Source organism: Delphinus delphis, chromosome X, assembly GCF_949987515.2.
Source record: "Delphinus delphis chromosome X, mDelDel1.2, whole genome shotgun sequence".
NCBI classification, from domain to species: domain Eukaryota; kingdom Metazoa; phylum Chordata; class Mammalia; order Artiodactyla; family Delphinidae; genus Delphinus; species Delphinus delphis.
In genome coordinates, this window is record NC_082704.1 from 14,251,041 (window position 1) to 14,273,193 (window position 22,153).

Sequence of the window (22,153 nt, forward strand, 5' to 3'; positions counted from 1 at the left end):
GCCCAGTGACCTTTGGTCTTGCTGAATTCACTTATCCTTAGTGTTCTCTAGTAGATTCTGTGGGATTTTATACTTAGACAAGATGACATCTGCAAATAGGGACAGTTTTATTTCCTCCTTTCTAATCTGTATGCCTTTCTTTTTCTTGCATGTTTGTACTGTTAGGGCTTTTGTACCATGATGATAAAGAGTGGAGAGAGTAGAAGGCATCCTTGCCTTGTTCTTATTTTCTGGGGAAAGCATTCAGTATTGCACCATTAAGTGTAATGTTAGCTGTAGGGGTTTTTATAGGATGATCTTTATCAAGTTGAGAAAGTTCCCCTCTATTCTTAGTTGGGAGAGAGTTTTTCTCATCAATGTTGTGAGCTGAATGTTTATGGCTCCCAGCAAATTCATATGTTGAGGCCCTAATTTCCAATGTGATGGTATTTGGAGGTAGGGTCTTTGGGAGGTGATTGGAGCTAGATTAAGTGATGAGAGTGGGTCTCTTCCCATGGGGCTAATGCCCTTATAAAAAGAGGAAGAGACACAAAATCTCTCCACCACGTGAAGATATAGTGAGAAGTCAGCCATCTATGAGCCAGGAAGAAGTTTCACATCTAATCAGCCGGCACCTTGATCTTGGACACCGAAGCCTCCAGAACTTAGCAGCCCAAGCTAAGGCACTGAATGAGTTTAAAATTTTGTCAAATGCTTTTTCTGAATCAGTTAATATGACGACACTTTTTTTTTTTGTCTGTTGTTGAAATAACTTTCTAGGCCCAAAGTGGAGTCACTCCTGCCTGGGGTGCCACATCAGCAAACTGAAAGTTAGGTAACTCTCATGTCCCTGTAAATGCTCCACTTGACCAGAAACGCAGTACATTCAGTCAGCCAATCCCCAAAGGCCAAGCAAACTCTGGGCTTTCTCACCCACACAAAGCTGGCAATGTGACTCCAGCCAATCAGATATTTTCTAATTGTCTCTTTCTTGTTCTTTATTTTGTATCCTATAAACTTGCCTTCCACTCCGTTTTGCAGTTCTCTGAAGAAAGACTGTTCACTTCATGAAGAGTCAAATAAAGTTTGTATCACCTGAATAGCTTCCTGTAATCCTTTTTTTAAAACACTGTTAACATGGTAGATTATGTTTTGACTACTGAACCAGTCTTGGATTCCTGGAATGAACCCCACTTGGTTGTGGTGTATAATTCTTTTTACATATTACTGAATTTGCTTTGCTAATATTTAGTTGAGAATTTTTATGTCTAAGTTCATGCAAGATACCAGTCTGTAGTTTTCTTGTTTTGTACTGTCTCTGCCTAATCTTGGTATGAAGGTAATATTGGCCTCATAAAATGAGTTAGGAAATGTTCCCTTTTCCGCTATTTTTCTGGGACGATATTCTGTAAAACTTCCGTTGTTTCTTATTTAAACGTTTGGTAGAATTCTCTGTTTGGGGCTGGAGATTTCTTTTCTTTCTTTTTTTATACCTAATATTTTGTACTTCTTAATCTCCGACCCCTATATTGCCCCTACCCCCTTCCCTCTCCCCACTGGTAACCACTAATTTGTTCTCTATATCTGTCAGTCTGCTTCTTTCTTGTCATATTCACTAGTTTGCTGTATATTTTAGATTCTACATATAAGTAATAACATACAGTATTTGTCTTTCTCTGTCTGACTTATTTCACTTAGCATAATGCCCTCAAGGTCCATCCATGTTGCTACAAATGGCAAAATTTCATTCTTTTTTTATGACTGAGTAGTATTCTATTGTATATATGTACCACATCTAATTTATCCATTCATCTGTTTATGGATACCTAGGTTGCTACCATATCTTGGCAATTGTAAATAATGTTGCTATAAACTTTAGGGTGCATGTATCTTTTCAAATTAGTGTTTTGGGTTTTTTTGGATATATACCCAGGAGTAGAATTGCTGGGTCATATGGTAGTACTATTTTTAGTTTTTTGAGAAACCTCCATACTCTTTTCCACAGTTGCTGTACCAATTTACCTTCCCACCAACAGTGTACAAGTGTTCCCTTTTTCCACATCCTTACCAACATTTGTTATTTTTGTTCTTTTTGATGACAGCCATTCTGACAGATGTGAGGTGATATCTCATTGTGGTTTTGATTTGCATTTGCCATCACATCAAAAAGGGATTCCCTGGCAGTCCAGTGGTTAGGGCTCCGTGCTTCCACTGCAAGGGGTGCGGGTTTGATCTCTGATCAGGGAACTAAGATCCCACATGCCATGCGGCAGAGCCAAAAATAAATTAATTAATTAATAATTTTAAAAATTATATATCTTAAAAAAAGAGTTGTTCATAGTAATCCCTCAATATCCTGTTAATGTCTTCAGAGTCTGTAGTGGTAGCCTATCTTTCATTTCCAGTATTTGTAATTTGTGCTCTCTCTCTTTTTCCACTGTTAATCTGTCAAGAGGTTTATCGATGTTATGGGTCTTTTCAAAGAACTAGCGTTTTGATTCATTAATTTTCTCTCTTTTTCTTTGTTCAGTTTCACGGATTTCTGCTCTTTATTATTTCCTTCCTTCTGCTTGCTTTGAGCTTATTTTGCTCTCTTTTTTCTAGGTTCTTGAGGTGAGGACTTGATTAATGTTTTGAGAGCTTTCTTCTTTTCTAACCATTTAGTGCTATAAATTTCCCTCTGATCACTGCCTGAGCTGCATCCTACAAATTTTAATATGTTATGTTTTCATTTTCATTCAGTTCAATGTAATTCTGAGTGCTTTGAGCCTTCTCTTTTAGCCATTAAATTATTTCAATATGTGCTGTTCAATTGCCAAGTGTTTGGAGATTTAACTATTAGCTCTCTGTTCTGGTAATGGTTGCATGATGGTCAGAGAACAATTTCTGTATGCTTTCAATTAATTTAATATTTTTGAGGTTTCTTTTATGACCCAGGATGTGGTCTATTTTGGTCATTGTGCCATGTGCTTTTAGAAAGAATGTATGTCCTGCTACTGTTTGGTGGAGTGTTACAGCCAGTTAGCTAATGGTTGGAATCAGTTTTCTGCAGCTGCTGTAACAAGTTACCATAGACTTAATGGCTTAAAACAACACAAAATTTATTAGCTTATGGTTCTGTAGTTCAGAAGTCTGTGATGGGTCTCACCGGGCTAAAATACAGTTTGTCAGCAGGGCTGCATTCCTTTCTGGAGGCTCTAGGATAGAATCCATTACCTTCCCTCCTGCTTCTAGAGGCTGCTCACATCCCTTAGCTCATAGCCCATTTCTTCCATCTTTGAAGCCAGCAGTGAGTTGAATTCTTTTCACTTCACATCACTCTGACCTCCTCTCCTGCCTCTGTCTTCCATGGTTAAGGACCATTGTGATTACATTTAACCTTTCAGATAATCTGGAATGATCTCCGTATTTTAAGATCAACTGATAAGCAACCTTAATTCCATCTGTTACCTTAATTCCCCTTTGCCACGTAATGCAACATATTCCTAGGTTCTGAGGATTAAAACATGAATAACTTCGAAGGGGTTGTTGTTCTGCCTACCACTTTGCTATGTAATGTTAGAGGTTCTGGGGATTAAAACATGAATATCTTTAGGGGGCTATTATTCTCCCTACCACAATGGTGTTTATCAGTTCTTCTATATCCATGCTGATTTTCTATCTAGTAGTTCTATTGAGAGAGATGTTGTTAAAGTCCTCAACTATATTTTGGATTGGTCTATTTTTCTTTTCAATTCTGTCAGTTTTTGCTTCATGTATCTTGAAGCTCTGTTCTTTGGTGTACACATTTAGGATTACTCTGTCTTCTTGGTTGATTGTACCTTTTATCATAATGTTATGTTCCTCTTTATCCTTGGTAATATTTCATCTGAAGTCTACATTACATGGTATTAATAAAGCCACTCCTGCTTTCATTAGGGAACCGTTGACTGAAACCTCCCACCTTGGCCAGGCACGATGATAACCACTTGCATGAGTAATCTCACAACAGCTCCCGATAAGGAGCATGGTGCTGCTGCCAGGAGAATTCGGGAGGGGTCAAAAGGAGGGAGGCGATGCCAGCCCATAATATTGTCCTACCAACCTCCCAGAATCCTTCTCGCTGGAATCCGTCTTGGCTGAGGGATGCATGTGCCACCAGGGAGGACCCTGAGTCAGATCAAATATGGGCACAAGCATGATGACTGGCCAGAGACAAGCCGGGAACTAACCCCATTCCCATAAAACCTGAGACTGCGAGCCGTGTGACAGAGCAGTGCTCCTGGGTTCCCTCACCCTGCTGCTCTCTGTCCGGGTGCCCCTTTCCAATAAAGTCTTTTGCTTTGTCCCCACGTGTGTCTTCTCTGATAATTCATTTCTGAGTGTTAGACAAGAGCCCACTCTCAGGCCCTGGAAGGGGTCCCCCTTCCTGCAACACTTTCTTTTGATTAATGTTTGCAGGATATAGCTTTTCCCATCCTTTTGCTTTCAACGTCCCTCTATCATTATATTTGAAGTGAGTATTGTAGACAGCATCTAGTTGAACCATGTTCATTTACCCACCCTTCTAGCCTCTGTTTTTCAACAGATATACTTGCATTTACTTTTAGTGAAATATTGATATATTAACGCTTAAGTTTTCCATTTTGTTATTTATTTTTCTTTTTGTTCATTTTCTCTTTTTTATTGAAGTAAAATTCACATAACTTGAAATTAATAATTTAAAATTGTACAATTTAATGGCACATTCACAATGCTGTGCAACCGTCACCTCTATCTAGTTCCAGAACAGTTTCATCACTACATAAATGTGTACCTTATAGGGTACACCCTGTACCCTATAAGCAGTCATTGTCTCTGGTGCCTAATTTTGTTGAGCATCTTTTCTTGTACTTATTGTCCATTTGTACATCTTAGGAGAAACGTCTATTCAGATCCTTTTTCCATTTTTAAATTGGATCATTTCTTTTTCTGTTGTTGAGTTTGAAAAGTTCTTTATATATTCTGGATATAAGACCCATATTGGATATGTGATTTGCAAATATTTTCTCCCATTTTGTGAAATGTCTTTATACTTTCTTGATAATTCCCTTGGATTCACAAAAGGTTTTAATTTTGATGAAGTCCAATTTATCTATTTTTTTCTTTTGTTGCTAGTACTTTTGATGTCCTTTCTAAGAATCCATTTACAAATCCAAGGTCATGAATATTTATGCCTGTGATTTTTTCTAAAAGTTTCCTAGTTTTAGCTTTTCCAATCCATGAATATAGAGATGTCATTTCATTTATTTAGGTTTTTAATCTCATGTATCGATGGAGTTACAACAATGTGTAAGGTTCAGGAGAAATAAACCTGTCAATTTCACCATACAGCAACATGGATCTGTAGCTTCGTCTGAATTAGCTGTCTGCACAAATGATTATAATTAATAAATTAATTTAGCAAAGTCACTGCATACAAGGTTAATATAAAAAAAGCAAGTGTATTTCTATTTACTAGCAATAAAAAGAAACTGAAAATTAAAAAGCAATGCCATTTACAATAACATCATGAAACATGAAATATCAAGAAAAATAGTAAAAGGTAAAACATGACTTCTATACAGGAAAGCACAAAACCTTACTGAGAGAGCATAAAAAATACCTAAGTAAATGGAGGAAAAAACCCTGTTCATAGCTTGGAGGAAGCAGTATTGTACAGATATAAATTCTCCACAAATTGACCTATAGATACAATATGATACCACGTTTTTTCTAATAGCAATTAACAAGCTGATTCTAAAATTTATATGGAAGTGCAAAGGACCAACATAGTCAAGGCAAACTTGAGGAAGAAAAAGAATATAGGATTCATAACACCAGATATTCCAACCTTTTTTTTTTTTTTGCCACACCGTTTGGCATATGGGGGTCTTAGTTCCCCGACCAGGGATCGAACCCGTGCCCCCTGCATTGGGATCGCAGAGTCTTAACCACTGGACCGCCAGGGAAGTCCCCCAACTTATTTTTAAATTACAGTAATCAAAGCAGTGTGGTATTGTTTTAAAATAGAGGTTTTAATGGCAAGGCCGACAGACCAGGAGCCGACTGCATTGAAGATAGTATGTTGTAGTCACAGATCCCAAGAAAAGGAACAATGCCACACCATGGGGGAGGGGGACATAGGGCGGCACCAGGGGAGGTAGAGGGAGCAGAAGAAAATGTGGGCAAGAGCCTTTATTGTGGTTTCCACGAGAAGGGGTGCGTGAGGCAGGGTGAGCAGTTTAGGATTGACTAGTTTGGATAATTTCAAGCTAGGCTCTGGGGCATAAGGGTTATCCCTAGTTGTCTGGTACCTGGTCCTGGGGGTGATATGGGAAGGTGGATAGTGACCTAGAGTGTCAGATTCAGACAAAGGAGATAGTTTCCTATATGGGCTTTGGAGTTGTTGTTTTGCATTTGAAGGGCACCCTCCCAGGCGAGTTGTGTACTATTTCTAGGAATTAGCTAACCTTGGGAAAGGCAGTCCCTCTAAGATCAGCAAGGGCTCCATTGTCAAAGCATCACAATACAGAAAATAAAAAGATTTGGTTAACACAAATATTTATACAAGGATAGCCAAATAGACCAGTGGAACAAAATAGGGAATCCAATATAAATATTTAGCCACCTGAGTTTTGACAAAGGTGTTATTTTAATTGATGGGGGAAATAATGATCTTTTCAATAAATAGTACCTTATTTGGAATCCATATGGGAAAATATGAATTTGGAATCTTAACTTCACCCAACACACAAACTTTTATTCCAGATCAATTGTAGAACTAACTGTAACAGGTAAAATGATAAAACTTCTAGAAGGTAAAATAAGAAAATTGGGGGTAGTCAAATATTTCTTATATCAGAAATAAAAAGCAATAAGTGAAAGGATAAATATTAATAAATTGGTCTTTCTTAAAATGAAGAACTTCTGTATACCAAAAGACACCATTTAAAAAGTGGAAAGGCAAGCCATAGAGAGATAACATTTGAAATCCATTTATATGACAGAAGACTCCTAGTGTGACTATATAAAGAGTTGTTACATATCAAGAAAAAGAAAGACGGTTCATTTTTTTAATGAATAAAAAGACTGAACTGATATTTCAGAAAATAGGATCTACAGATAGCCAATTACCACATGCAAAAGTGCTTAACTTATTATCAAATTCAATCCATAATGTGATAACAAATCTAGCTGAAAAATCTAAAATTTAAAAGCCTGATGATGGCAAGTTTAGCAAATATGTGGAGTAATTCTTATACTCTACTCATTGTAGTAAAAATTGGTACAACCATTTTGGAAAACTGTTTGGCAGTATCTACCAAGCTGAACACGTGTATCCTATGACCTAGCAATCCCAGTGCTAAATATATACCCAATACAGAAATTAACACAGCACTGTAAATCAACTCTACTTCAATAAAATAAATTTTTAAAATAAATCAATAAATACCCAAGGGAAGTAAGGAAATATGTCCACCAAAAACACCTGCAAGAATGTTCACAGCAGCATTATTCAGAATAGTCCCAAACTGGAAATCACCCAAATGTCCATCAACTGTAGAATGCATAAATATATTTTATATTTATACAAAAGAATTTTATGTATACATATATGTTTATATATGTATATACACATACATAATATATGTATACATTTGTGTATTTTTTAAGTTATGCTACAAGCAATAATGTGGATTGGTTTCGCAGATATAATGTTGGAACAAAGAAGGCTAACACAAAAGAGCATACTCTGGGACTTCCCTGGTGGTCCAGTGGCTAACAGTCCACGCTCCCAATGCAGGGGGTCCGGGTTCGATCCCTGATCAGAGAACTAGATCCCTCATGCATGCCGCAACTAAGAGTTTACATGCCTCAATTAAAGATCCCGCGTGCCACAACTAAGACCCAGCGCAGCCAAATAAATAAATAAATATTTTTTTAAGAAAAGAATGTACAATGATCTCAAAAAAAGTTAAAAAATAGAGTATACTCTATGACCCCATTTACATAAAGTTCAACAGCAGTCAACAGTAATCAATAATAATAGAAATGGAGTCATAACTGTTGACAGCCAGATAGTGACTTGGAAGAGGGCACAAGGCAGGCTTCTGGGATGTCGGTCATGTTCTTTATTTTGATCTGGGTGGTGGGGACATGGCTGTGCTCAGTTTGTGACAATTCACTGGGCTGTGTATTTAAGATTTGTATACTTTATGTAGTATGTAGGTTTTACTCCAAAAGAAAATTTACCCGAAAAATTGCCTTTGAAAATTCTAATAAAGGTAAGTGGAATCAAAAAGAGAATAGGGAGAGAAAGAAAACCATGTTTTGTTATTTTCTGTGATTTGAATTTGTATAAAAATACCCTTTCCCAGAAGTATAATACAGATTTAGTTTTAGGTGAGACATATTTCCTGTCTTTATAGTTGGAGTTGAGAATTGATCATAGGAAGGATACTAAAAGTAAATAGAATGTATGTTGCAATGATCAAATTACATCCTTTTCCCCTTACCCAGTTCACCTCTTTCTTATTATAGCACCAAAAATGAGGCCGTGTGCTACGGTTAAAGGAACATAGGTCTTGAGACAGGTAGACCTAGTTTTGAACCCCTGCTCTGCCACAAGCTAGCTAGCTGTGTGATTTTGCCCAAGCATTGTATCTTCTTTGCGCTTCGTGTTCTTCAACATTAAAATCAAACTAATAATACCCCCCTCATAGGGCTGCACATCAAGTGCCTGGTCCTTAGTGCCCATTCAATAAATGGTAGCCATTGTTCTTTTCATTATTACTGTTAAGTGTAAAGGCTTCTCCAGTTGGAAGTATGGGGATAACTGTCTTGCAGAGACAAGTGGAGGAAAGGTGCTAGGATTGTGTCCACCATCCCCTAATCCCTTCCTTTATATATATGTATAATATATATATATATATAAAATATATGTTTTATATATGTAACATATATATATATATATATATTTTTTTTTTTGGCCAAGCTGCACGGCTTGCGGGATCTTAGTTCCATGACCAGGGATTGAACCTGTGCCCCCTGCAGTGGAAGCGCGGAGTCCTAACCACTGGACTGCCAGGGGAGTCCCAATCCCTTCCTTTTTAAATTAAAAAAATTTATATAATGAAAAAAATCCCCCCAAACAGTTCAACCATTTCTCCCACCCCCCCACCCTCTGCCTCTTACAGCCACCAATCTGTTCTCTGTATCTATGAACCTGGTGGGGTTTTGTTCTCTTTAGATTCCACATATAAGAGAGATCATACAGTATCTGTCTTTCTCTGTCTGACTTTTTTCACTTAGCATAATGCCCTGGAAGTCCATCCATGTTGTGGAAAATGATAAGAATTCACTATTTTTTATGGATGAATAATATTCCATTGTATGTATATACCACAATTTCTTTACCCATTCACATTCATCGACAGACACTTAGGTTGTTTTCATATCTTGGTTATTGTAAATAATGCTGTAATAAACATGGGGGGTGCATATATCTTTTCAAATTAGTGTTTTCGTTTTCTTCAGATAAATTTCTTAAATAATTCCTGTGTTCTTGGTTGTATGCCAGCCAGCATGGAAATGATGTGACCCTAATGCTTAGAACCCACCTTTTGGCAGAAACAAGACACACACAGAAAGGCTTGATGGGAAATGGGCCTAGAGGTGGACTAGGCCTGAAATATAAGGACAAAATTTACATACGAGCTTGGTAGTGGTGGGGATATGGGACCAACTCGGACTGTGGAGTAGATGATAAAAATCCATGCAAGCTTCCAAATTCAGGTGAGAAATTTAGACAGCAGGGAGACGCTGCAGCAAGAAAGGAATTTGAACTTGCCACAGAAAGATTTTTTGGTTAGTTCAGTAATTCCATGAGTAATTACCAGGGACAGTCACTGTGGTCTAAGTGCGGGTGCCGTTCAGGTTGGAGTTTCAATACACTTTCAAAGAAGGGGAGAAAAATGGGGCTGACAAATGGTCTAGGAACAGGGCAAGACAAAATAGGGCAAGGACCCCTGTGAGCTGAGCGCTGTCATCCTCAAGTGAGCAATCAAAGCAACTTCCAACCTTAACGTAGGGGTTGCCCTTATTCATTGACAACTGTTGCTAAGACTCTTCGACTTCTGACTATTTCATCTCCCACGATGAAGCTGTCTGTTCCTTCTATCAGTTTATCAGGCTGTATTCCTCCGGAGCATCCACAAGGGGCAACAGAGAGCAGTAACTGTTAGCTTAGGCTCAACAAACCCAATCTTTGGGGGTCCTTTAGGAAACTACACTCCATGCCAGTATGAAGCCTTCATTCAGTAACTGAGTTAAGTGGAGGTCAATTGCTTGGAGGAGGAAGTAAAGAGACTGAGCGCAGGAAGACCCACCTTCTTTTATAGCTTAATTCTCACTCTTGCCTGGCTTTTTTTTGGGCTCCTAGGTATCATGCTATTGCTTGGGGACAAAGATGATGCATGTTCATAAAAGATCCCATCACACTACTGTCCATCTGCTTCCTGGCAACTGACTTCTCATTTAAACAATGTTGGACCTAATTTCTTAGTGGCTGAATCACAACATAAAGCATTTATTTATGATTCTGTAACCCCCATGAAAAATAAACAAGAAAAACACATCATTCATTCATTCATCCATTAGACATTTGTTCCAAATCTACAGTTGCAGAATTCTTTCAGATGACAAGATGACAATGTGGGGGGGGGGGGGTCATTGTTACTGAATTGGCAGGAAGCCAAGAACATTAACAACAAACAAGTGAAGGAAAAACTTTTCACTGGAAAACTAGGTGACAAAATCATTCCACACAAACCTAAGTATTTATATTCTCCCATTTCAATGTAAAAACAAATGCCATGATCACAAATTTATGGGATTTAAATTACGAACCAGAGCATGTCACTTAACTGACACAGCATCAATCCTCTTTCATAGGCCAGCAAGGTGTATAAGTGAGACTCAGCTTTTCATCAAACATGATCAGCTCACTGGCATGTCTATAGACCAGCTGGGGAGGAAAACATCTTCCTAGAACAACCTATGCATCTAACTTTTGGATAGAACATTGAACAGAAAACATCACTGTGCTTTTAACAGAAATTGTTGAGGAAAGCAAAATGTACGACACACATTTCCAGAGAAATTACCGGAGTGACTATTAGAGAAGTGTTATTAACATTTGTCCTGCAGGCTCCTGGAGCACAGCCATTCCCAATTAGATGCTGGCTTTATCAGGAACCTACTCCTTCCCTTCATAGAGAAAATAATTGGCACCTCAGGAGAATCTGTGACAACAACAGCAATTTCATTTGCTTCGTAGTGGTATCTTTCCCCCCTCATTTTCTTCCTCTTTTTTTCCCCCAAGATATAATTCACATGCCACATACCATTTTAAAACGTACAGTTCAGTGCTTTTCAGTATATTCACCAAGTTGAGAACCCTGCCCTCTAATTAACTTTCTGTCTCTATGGATTTGCCTATCCTGGATGTTTCAAATGAATGGAATTATCAATATGTGGCCTTTTGTGTCTGGCTTCTTTGACTTAACATCACGTTTTCAAGGTTCGTCTATGTTGTGGCATGTATCAGTACTACATTCGTTTTATGGCCGATTAATATTCCATTGTATTGATACACCACATTTTGTTTATTGATAGATCAATGGACACAGATTGTTTCCACATTTTGGCTATTATACATAATGTTGCTATGAACATTCACAGACAGGTTTTGTGAGATTGTATATTTTCATTTCCCTTGGGTGTATAAGTAGAAGTGGAAATGCTGGGTCATATAGTAAGTATGTTTAACTTTTTGAGGAACTGTCAAAATGTTTTCCAAATCAGCTGCACAATTTTGCTTCACACCAGCAGTGTATCAGCGTCCATATTTTCTCCATATCCTTACCAACATTCATTACTGTCCATCTTTTTGATTATTGCCATCTTAGCGAGTGTAAAGTGGTGTTTCATTGTGGTTTTGAGTTGCATTTCCCTAATGAGTAATGACATCGAGCATCTTTTCATGCACTTTTGGGCCATTTACATATCTTCCTTGGAGAAGTTTATATATCTTCTTTGCCTATTTTTAATTGGGCTGTTTGTCTTTTTGTTGCTGAGTTGGAAGGGTTCTTTATATATTGTGGATACAACAACTTTATCAGATATAAGATTTGCAAAAATTTTCTCCCATTCTGTGAATTATCTTTTCATATTCTTGATACGGTCCTTTGACACTTGCATACATAGTCATGGTTTTTGACAAGGATGCTAAGATCACTCATTGGGGAAAGGACAGTCTTTTCAACATATGGTGCTCGGGAAAATGGATATCCACATACAAAAGAATGAAGCTGGATCCTTACCTACACCATATACAAAAATTAAGCCAAAATGAATCAAAGACCTAAATGTAAGACCTAAAACTGTAAAATTCTTAGAAGAAAACATAGCGCAAAAGTTTCACAACATTGAATTTGACAATGATTTCTTGGATATGACACTAAACACACAGGCAACAAGAGAAAAAACAGACAAGTTGGACTTCAAGAAAAATTTAAAATTTTGTGCATCCAAAGACAATAACAACAGTAAAAAGGCAACTCATGCAATGGGAGAAAGTATTTGCAAAAGACACATCTGATAAAGGATTGTTATCCAAAATATACAAAGAACTCTTAAAACTCAACGGTAAGAAAAAAAAAAAACAATAAAAAAATGGGCCAAGGACCTTAACAGACACCTCACTGAAGAGGATATAACGACTGCAAATAAACATATGAAAAGATGCTCCACATCATGTGTCATCAGAGAAATGGAATATTATTAATATAATAATATTATTTTTAACAATGTTAAAAAATGAGCTCTCAAGTCACGAAAAGACATGGAGCAAGCTTAAATGTATATGACTAAGTGAAAGAAGTCAATCTGAAAAGGCTACATATTGTATAATTCCAACTATATGACACTCTGGAAAAGGCAAACCTGTGGTGACAAAAAAACATCGGTGGTTGCCAGGGGTTGGGGCAGGGGTGAGAGGAAGATGGATGAACAGGCAGAGCACAGTGGATTTTTAGGGCAGTGAAAATAGACTGTATCATAATATAATGGTGGATACCTATCATTATACATTTACCTAAACCCATAGAATGAACAATACCAAGAGTGAATGGTAACATAAACTATGGATTTGCATGATTACATGTCAATGTAGGTTCATCAGTTGTAACAAATATGCCACTCTGGTGGGGGAGGTTAATAATGGGAGAGGAGGGCTTCCCTGGTGGCGCAGTGCTTGAGAGTCCGCCTGCCGATGCAGGGGACACGGGTTCGTGCCCCGGTCCGGGAAGATCCCACATGCCGCGGAGCGGCTAGGCCCGTGAGCCATGGCTGAGCCTGCGTGTCCGGAGCCTGTGCTCCACAATGGGAGAGCCACAACAGTGAGAGGCCCGCGTATCGAGAAAAAAAAAAAAAGAAAGGGAGAAGATATGAATATGTGGAGGTAGGAGATACATGGAAAATCTCTGTACTTACTGCTCAGTATTGCTGTGAACATAAAACTGCTCTAAAGTGTAAAGTCTATTAATAAAAAGAAATCAGGATAATGCAAGAGGTATTTAGGGAATAGTGCTAAAGAACATGTATATGCCTTACATTAAAATATAATAATTATATATATATATATATATATATACTTTTCTTTTTGGCTGCGCTTCACGGCGTGCAGAACTTCCCCAACCAGGGATCAAACCCGCGTCCCCTGCAGTGGAAGCGTGGAGTCTTAACCACTGGACCACCAGGGAAGTCCAATGTTTTTAGTGTATTAACTTTTGTGTTCTTGACTCAGTTCCTAAATTATAAAGACCTTGAAACTATAAAAACCTTGATAAATCATGGTTTAATGTTTAAGCTCTAGCACAATGACTATAATAGACCTTCAATACGTACTTTTAACAAGAAAAAGAAAAGTGAATGGATAATGTCTCAAATGGACAAATCAAGAAATGATAACATGCATATAATATTATTTGGAAATATCATGATAAACACAGTCAAGATTAGTTTAAATATTTTGAAAGTGCTTATCTTTTGAAAATGAAAGCAGCCCCCAAAATCACATATTTAATTTTAAAAAGCCAACAAAGAAAAGAAGCCTTATTTTGAATGAAATTTATAAACTCTTTAATATATTCATTATTATACTCCTCTTGGTTCTTCTGACTCCTCTTGTTTTCAAAAACTATTTCTGAGCCTTTTGCTAAAAGTACATTTTACCTGGTTTCTATTTCTTCTCCTGTTTTCAAAATGTAAGCAACTTTTCAAATATTGATATATGTTATCAATCTTTTATTAAAATTTATTTATTTTTGGCTGTGTTGGGTCTTCGTTGCTGCATGCAGTCTTTCTCTAGTTGTGGAGAGCGGGGGCTACTCTTCGTTGTGGTTCATGGGTTTCTCATTGCTGTAGCTTTTCTTGTTACGGAGTATGGGCTCTAGGCACATGGGCTTCAGTAGTTGTGGCACACGGGTTTAGTTGCTCCGCAGCATGTGGGATCTTTCCGGACCAGGGCTCGAACATGTGTCCCCTGCATTGGCAGGCAGATTCTCAACCACTGCGCCACCAGGGAGGCCCTCACCTTTTTTTTTTTTAACATCTTTATTGGAATATAACTGCTTTACAATGGTGTGTTACTTTCTGCTTTATAACAAAGTGAATCAGCTATACATACACATATATACCCATATCTCCTCCCTCTTGCGTCTCCCTCCCACCCTCCCTATCCCACCTCTCTAGGTGGTCACAAAGCACCTAGCTGATCTCCCTGTGCTATGTGGCTGCTTCCCACTAGCTATCTATTTTACATTTGATAGTGTATATATGTCCATGCCACTCTCCCACTTTGTCCCAGCTTACCCTTCCCCCTCCCCATGTCCTCAAGTCCATTCTCTAGTAGGTCTGCGTCTTTATTCCCATCCTGTCCCTAGGTTGTTCATGACATTTTTTTTTTTACATTCCACATATATGTGTTAGCATACGGTATTTCTTTTTCTCTTTCTGACTTACTTGACTCTGTATGACAGTCTGTAGGTCCATCCACCTCACTACAAATAACTCAATTTCGTTTCTTTTTATGGCTGAGCAATATTTCATTGTATATATGTGCCACATCTTCTTTATCCATTCATCTGTCGATGGACACTTAGGTTGCTTCCATGTCCTGGCTATTGTAAATAGAGTTGCAATGAACGTTGTGGTACATGACTCTTTTTGAATTATGGTTTTCTCAGGGTATATGCCCAGTAGTGGGATTGCTGGGTCATATGGTAATTCTATTTTTAGTTTTTAAGGAACCGCCATAGTTTTCTCCATAGTGGCTGTATCAATTTACCTTCCCACCAACAGTGCAAGAGGGTTCCCTTTTCTCCACACCCACTCCAGCATTTACCGTTTGTAGATTTTTTGATGATGGCCATTCTGACTGGTGTGAGGTGATACTTCATTGTAGATTTTTTTTGTTTTGTTTTTCCTTTTTTTTTCATTGTAGATTTGATTTGCATTTCTCTAATGATTAATGATGTTGAGCATTCCTTCATGTGTTTGTGGGAATCTGTATATCTTTGGAGAAATGTCTATGTAGGTCTTCTGCCCATTTTTGGATTGGGTTGTTTGTTTTTTTGATATTGAGCTGCATGAGCTGCTTGCAAATTCTGGAGATTAATCCTTTGTCAGTTGCTTCATTGGCAAATATTTTCTCCCATTCGGAGGTTTGTCTTTTCGTCTTCTTTACGGTTTCCTTTGCTGTGCAAAAGCTTTCAAGTTTCATTAGGTCCCATTTGTTTATTTTTGTTTTTATTTCCATTTCCTAGTAGGTGGGTCAAAAAGGATCTTGCTGTGATTTATGTCATAGAGTGTTCTGCCTATGTTTTCCTCTGAGAGTTTGATAGTGTCTAGCCTTACATTTAGGTCTTTAAGCCATTTTGAGTTTATTTTTGTGTATGGTGTTAGGGAGTGTTCTAATTTCATTCTTTTACATGTAGCTGTCCAGTTTTCCCAGGACCATTTATTGAAGAGGCTGTCTTTTCTCCACTGTATAGTCTTGCCTCCTTTATCAAAAATAAGGTGACCAGGGGCTTCCCTGGTGGTGCAGTGGTTGAGAGTCCACCTGCTGATGTAGGGGACACGGGTTCATGCCCCGGTCCGGGAAGATTCCACATGCCGCAGAGCGGCTAGGCCCGTGAGCAATGGCCGCTGAGCCTGCGCGTCTGGAGCCTGTGCTCCACAACGGGAGAGGACACAACAGTGAGAGGCCCACATACCGCAAAAGAAAAAAAAATAAGGTGACCATATGTGCGTGGGTTTATCTCTGGGTTCTCTATCCTGTTCCATTGATCTATATTTCTGTTTTTGTGCCAGTACCATACTGTCTTGATTACTGTAGCTCTGTAGTATAGTCTGAAGTCTGGGAGCCTGATTCCTCCAGCTCCATTTTTCTTTCTCAAGATTGCTTTGGCTATTCAGGGTCTTTTGTGTTTCCATACAAATTGTGAAATTTTTTGTTCTAGTTCTGTGAAAAATGTCAGTGGTAGTTTGATAGGGATTGCATGGAATCTGTAGATTGCTTTAGGTAGTATAGTCATTTTCACAATGTTGATTCTTACAATCAAGAACATGGTATATCTCTCCATCTGTTTGTATCATCTTTAATTCCTTTCATCAGTGTCTTATAGTTTTCTGCATACAGGTCTTTTGTCTCCTTAGGTAGGTTTATTCCTAGGTATTTTATTCTTTTTGTTGCAATGATAAATGAGAGTGTTTCCTTAATTTCTCTTTCAGATTTTTCATCATTATTATGTAGGAATGCAACAGATTTCTGTGCATTAATTTTGTATCCTGCTACTTTACCAAATTCATTGATTAGCTCTAGTAGTTTTCTGGTAGCATCTTTAGGATTCTCTATGTATACTATCATGTCATCTGCAAACAGTGGCAGCTTTACTTCTTCTTTTCCGATTTGGATTCCTTTTATTTCTTTTTCTTCTCTGATTGTTGTGGCTAAAACTTCCAAAACAATGTTGAATAATAGTGGTGAGAGTGGGCAAACTTGTCTTGTTCCTGATCTTAGTGGAAATGGTTTCAAGGGCGAGGGCCTGCCTTTCCCATGGGTCTCAAAACTACTCTTGAAAAGGTTTATGGGAGAAATCTTAGATTGTGCTCAGCTGTAAAAGGTAGCTGGTTAACTTCTGCTGGGAGTTCCTTACTCCCCTTATCTCTTCCTGAAAGCAATTTGTAAAGTAAATGGCCAAAGTCATATTCCCAAAGTTTCCAGGTCTTATGGTCTTATACTCAAAACATTCTAAATCAATTAAAAGAACGAAAACAGTCCAAGTGTCCATCAGTAAGGGCCTGGTTAAATTATGGTGCATCTACCGAATGCAATATTATACAGCTGTTAAAAAATAAGGAAGCTGTCCCTGGTGGTGCAGTGGCTAAGAATCCACCTGCCAATGCAGGGGACAAGGGTTCGATCCCTGGTCCGGGAAGATCCCACATGCTGTGGAGCAACTAAACCCATGCACCACAACTACTGAGCCTGCGCTCCAGAGCCCACAAGCCACAACTACTGGGCCTGCGTGCCTAGATCTCATGCTCTTCAACAAGAGAAGCCACTGCACTGAGAAGTGCATGCACCACAATGAAGAGTAGTCCCTGCTAGCCACAACTAAAGAAAGTCCGCGTGCAGCAACAAAGATCCAACACAGCCAAAAATAAAATAAAATAAATAAATTTATATATAAAAAAAGGAAGCTGTCTATGTACTGATATGAAAAGATGTGTTGTCAAATATTAAGAAACAAAGTGCAGGAGAGTTCGTGTTTTTTTGAGCACGAGCCACCCATTCTCCTTGCTTGGCCCTGCAATAAAACTTTCTCTGCTCCAAAGAAAGAAAGAAAGAAAGAAAGAAAGAAACAAACAAACAAACAAAATGCAGGACAGTGTTTAGTGTATGATACTTTTGTTTTTGTTTGTTTTCTGTGGGTTTTTTTTGAGTGCGATACTTTTGGGTACCAAAGGACAATAGAATATATATTTCATAAATACTGGAATAGTATAAAAGAACCAGATAAAAAGGGGGTGGAAGGGAGAGGGAGTGGGACTTCTCAATGTGTACCTTTTTAAGTACTTCTGATTTTTGAATTATGTGAATATATTACCTTATTAAATAAAATCGGAAAAAGGACAACAAATTGATTACTTCTGGAGGAGTAGAAATAGAGGTCATGTATCAGGAGACTGTTTTGCATTATAAGCATTTTGGGCAAAATTTGAATTTTTTAAATGATATGTGTGCTATTTAGCATTTAGTGGGTGACCACCAGAAGAATTAAAAAGAGTAATGGTTAAAAATAGTTGCTTCTAGGAAGTATGTATTAAATGGAGAAGAGTGGGACAGGGAACTATTGCATTTCATTAAAAACCTGTACTATTTCATATTTTTAACCTTATGCTTGTGTTATTGAATACTTTGATAAAATTTAAAATAGAACACCTATGTCTACCCCTGCAAAAAACAAAAAAGCAGTAAATGGAAGCTATACGGATAAAGAGAAAATATCTACCAGTCACAGAGAGGGATGGTGTTTACTCTGTAAGCTTTCCTAGTCAAAACTGTCTCTCTAGTTCTGTATTTTACTAAAACAAATCAGATAGCCTCTTCAACAGGAAAAGCAATGTCTGGTTGTGATAAAGATACAAATAATTTTAAGGAAATATATGTGTTGGAAACCATTCCATGTCAGTACGTATAGATTAACATCATGTTTTAAAGCTGCTGCATAGATTCCAAAGCATGGGGATACTGTAATTAAACTCTTTCCCTTTTTTTTTTTTTCTTTTTTTGCGGTACGTGGGCCTCTCACTGCTGTGGTCTCTCCCGTTGCGGAGAACAGGCTCCGGACGCACAGGCTCAGCGGCCATTGCTCACGGGCCTAGCTGCTCCACGGCATGTGGGATCTTCCCGGACCGGGGCATGAACTTGTGTCCCCTGCATTGGCAGGCGGACTCTCAACCACTGCGCCACCAGGGAAGCCCAAACTCTTTCCCTTTTGATGTACATTTCTGTTGTTTCCAATATTTTGCTGTTACAGACAATGCTACGGTAAACATCCATGCACATCATAAATCATGTGCCAGAATAGATGCTCAGAAATGGAATCGGTAGGTCAAAGAGCATGTCTATTTTCTAGATTTTCCACAATGAATATGTACTACTTTTATCATCAGAAAAATATAAACCAAAAAATTAACTGTAGGGTGAAGATCTTGTTTTTTTTTAGTGTCTTGTAGTATGTACAGTAGAAGATTTTAACCTTTCAGATTCCATGTGAGTCAAAGGAAGAGGGCCTGGCCTGAAATAGATCATGGTGACTTGTTATGACTGGTTCATCATAAACTATAAAGAGTCACTGCTGCCTCACGCACACAGACATATGTCTGGGAGGAAGCTGCTTTGGTAGAAAACATTTCACTTTGTTTTAATAGAAGCAGGGTGCTTGGTCTGCATGGCAGTCAGCCAGATCTCCAGCCACCTAAGCCCATGGGTGAATGGAGTCAGCTACCCAGCAGGGAACACCAACAACTGGGTGCTGGGAAATCGAAGTCAGAGGCTCAAGCAAGGGTGGTACCACCTGGAAGAAGAGCACAGCAGAGGGTAGGTGGGAAGTGAGCCCTTACCCATGGGATACACAAGTAGACTGTCAACAGCCAGTTCTGATATAGGAGATCAATACATGCTAACTACAAAATCATTCAAAAAAAGGAAAAAAGGTACATGCACATTTTATTCTACCTTAAAACCTGTACACTTGCTCACCAATCTATTGATTTAAGGCCAAGGTTTTTTTCCCATGTGTGAATATGCTGATGGGTTTTTTCTCCTTGTCTTTCTTGTTTAAATATCACGTTTATGCTGTGTCTGATTTCCAGTTTCTGTTTATTTGAAATGAATAAAGGACTTAGAGACATGGGTATAGAAATCTGAAAGCAGAATATTTCTAGATTTTCATATTTTTCCTCATCTTTACAGATATCTCAGCCACAAACTGACAATGATATTTTAGCAACTTGAGTCTCTTAATAGTAATTTCTATAAGCATTAAACTTAGTTTTGTTTTTTTTTTTTTCGGGGTGGGACCAGGCTGCATGGAGGCGGGGCGGGACTAAACTTAGTTTTTATAAAAACATTTTTATAGTCACACCTATTCGATTTATGTAGTGTTTAGTTATAATATAATTACAATAACTGGTGTTATCAGGTTTGGGAACTGCTTTGGTTTGAATGTGTCCCTCCTCCAAAATTCATATGTTGACATTCTCACCCCCAGGGTGATAGTATTAAGAGGTGAGGCTTTTGGGAGGTGACTAGGTCATGAGGGCAGAGCCCTCATGAATGGAATTAGCGCCCACATAAAAGGGGCTCCAGAGAACTCCCTCACCCCTTTCACCATGTGAGGACACAGTGAGAAATTGGCAGTCCACAATCTAGAAAGGGGCCTTCACCAGAATGTGACCATGCTGGCCCATTCATCTTGGACTTCCAGCCTCCAGAAATGTGAGGAAAAGTTCATTGTGTATAAGTCACCCAGTCTCTGGTGTTTCGTTATAGCGGCCAGAATGGACTAAGACAGGGACAAACTGAACCTAGTTGTGGAAGGCATACCACCCAAATGGACGAGACAGGAGCACCCAGGGTTGGCCTGAGGGAAGCTTTCCACCCTCCCGCAGGCAGTCACCTCAGGCATTAGTGAGCACATCCACAGAGGCTGGAAAGCATCTGTTAGTTCAGCTAGTCAGATTAGTGGAGGTTGTCTAAGAGACCTTTTGCTGTGCGCAGTTCACCTCTTGGCCACAGCCAATCTTAATAGAGCCCTGCTCTGTAGTGATTGGACCTAGCTCTGAAGGCTGTTTTGAACCTTGATCATATCAACAACACTTTAGGTCTGAGGTATGACATGTTGGCTTTCAGATGCTCCCGATGACCCCTGTCTCCTGGCATTCACACCTTGTGTAATTGTCTCCCCTCCAGTGTGGGCTGTGATTTGCTCTTAACCAGTAGAATGCGGCAGGGGTTATAGGACGTCACTTCCACGATTATGTTATGTAAAATGGTAACTTCTGTCTCGCTAGCAGACTCTCTGTTGCCTTCTCAGCTTTCATACTTTGATGAAGCAAGCAGCCATGTTAGGGAGGCCTAGGCAACAAGGAAATGAGGTGTCTGGCCAGCAGCCAGCAAGGAACTGCGGCCCTCAGTCCAGCAGACCACAAGGAACTGAATCCTGACAGCAACCGTGAGATTTTAGGAATGGATCCTTCCCTAGTTGAGTCTCAGAAGAGGCCCCAGCACCAGTCAACACTTTGACTGCAGCCTTGTGGGAGACCCTGAAGCAAAGGGCCCAGCTAAACCAAGCCTGGATTCCTGAAACTGTGAGATAATAAATATACGTGCTGTTTTAAGCTGCTTCTTAAATTTGTTTTTGGCCTCACGGCATGTGGGATCCTAGTTACCCGACCAGGGATCGAACCCGTGCCCCCTGCAGTGGAAGCTTGGAGTCTTAACTACTGGACCGCCAGGGAAGTCCCTAAGCTGCTTTTTAAAAATACAGGACTAAAATACTGCCTTGCTGAGAATATATTTTTTTGATTTTCCCAGGCCCTGGTTTATTAAGTGGAAGAATGAATACATTTTAGCCTTTATCCCTTCCACCCACAAACAGACATTTGTTGAACACCTACTGTGTGATTATTCTGGACACTGAGGACCAAATGATTATTTAAGCCTATTTGCTGAGAATATTTGATTTTACATCTTCTTCAAGGAGACTAATATTGTTATACACACCAGTAAACAAAGAGATGGCAAATACTTCTTTCAAAATAGTTTCTATAAACTGACATATTTATAGGTGAAATGATATGCTGTCTGGGATTTGCTTTAAAATTGTGCAATAGGAATTGAGTGAGCAAGAATGGAAGGAATATATTTGCAACAAGTCAGGCCACATGTTGGTAACTATTGAAGCTGAGTGATGTGTGTACATGGGGGTTCATGATGTTATTCCGTCTACTTCTGTGTATGTTTGAAATTTTCCAAAATAAA